Raw genomic sequence first — 1,240 nt, 5'->3', positions numbered from 1 at the left:
CTAGCGTGAAGAAGGAATGCCTGAAAAATGAATAGGATCTCTAAATCAGTACCAGTTGTGATTTCCTCGATAGCAGTGAAAGCAATTATGCAGATAGCGTTGGTGAGACGAGGAGAGAAACAGACCTCAAGCTCCACATGTACTGAAGTGTAAGAAAGATGTAGGGCTGGACAACGGGATTGCCGAATGCAGCATTGATAGTAGACAAAATGAGGAATTAAGAATTAGGGAGAGTTGTTGGTGGAGTTCAAATTGGAGTGACAAATTTTGTGTATGGTGCGAGCAACACGAAAGCTATTCAAACATTCTTGAAATCACGATTTAGACGTGCAGTTAAGTTTTTGCGTTATTGATATACGAATTAACTGATTAACTCGTCGGTCACTCATTGTCTTCGTCATCGAATCCCGCACGACAGTACCGGTCGGTCAGATTAGGCTCCCAACTGACTGCTATAGATGAGACCTGAGAAAGTGTGGAAATGTGAACGATCGGCGGTAGGGAGAAGCAGCAGACTGAATTCTGGAGTGTATAAGTGAAAGGGAGACACTTGCCAACATTTTCGATAATTTTATTTGAAGAAAATTGTGCTGGTAGTAGGCTATGTACGATAAAGCTTATGAAACTTTATTGATATACGAATTAACTGCTTAACTAGTCGGCCAATAATCCGTGGTTTCCTAGAACAGGCATGGCGCCAGGTGTAAAACTGGTTGTACACGCTGTTGTAGCCGTGGGCGCGGGATGTATTTAAGAGCACAAATTGACGTTCTCTTAAGTGAACAAAGAATTGGTTAGTGGAAGGGGTTCGAAAGAAATTGGGTGTAAAGCCGACCTATTGGTAGCAGAGGAAACTTTGTCCTCGTGAGCTTTTCGCCATGTCACTCGAGTCGCGATTTCAGTGGCATGTTATTTGCCAATGTAGTAGAAGGAAAGAGAGTAGAATTGAGCAGGACAGAGTATAGCACCATCAGAGATCACTCCTTCTAATGCTCCCCTCCTTATTATTCTGCTTGGAATGTTAACAGAAGCCAGGACCACCCATTTACACTGTCGCAAAAACATAGCGTTATGTGAAAGTGTAGTTTGCTGCAACCTCGTGCCTTGAGGAAACTATGCCGTTAACACAGTCAGTTGGATAAAAAAAAAAAGGATGGAGATATTTACAGATCCCCGTGTCCCTAAGAGGCGGCAGAAATCGTATTGACGTTCCACAAATGCTTCCAACCAGCCTTTGTTT

Source organism: Echinococcus granulosus (assembly GCF_000524195.1).
Source record: "Echinococcus granulosus chromosome Unknown EG_S00444, whole genome shotgun sequence".
NCBI classification, from domain to species: Eukaryota; Metazoa; Platyhelminthes; class Cestoda; order Cyclophyllidea; family Taeniidae; genus Echinococcus; species Echinococcus granulosus.
The sequence above is the reverse complement of the archived record's forward strand: the minus strand, read 5'-3'. Positions refer to the sequence as shown.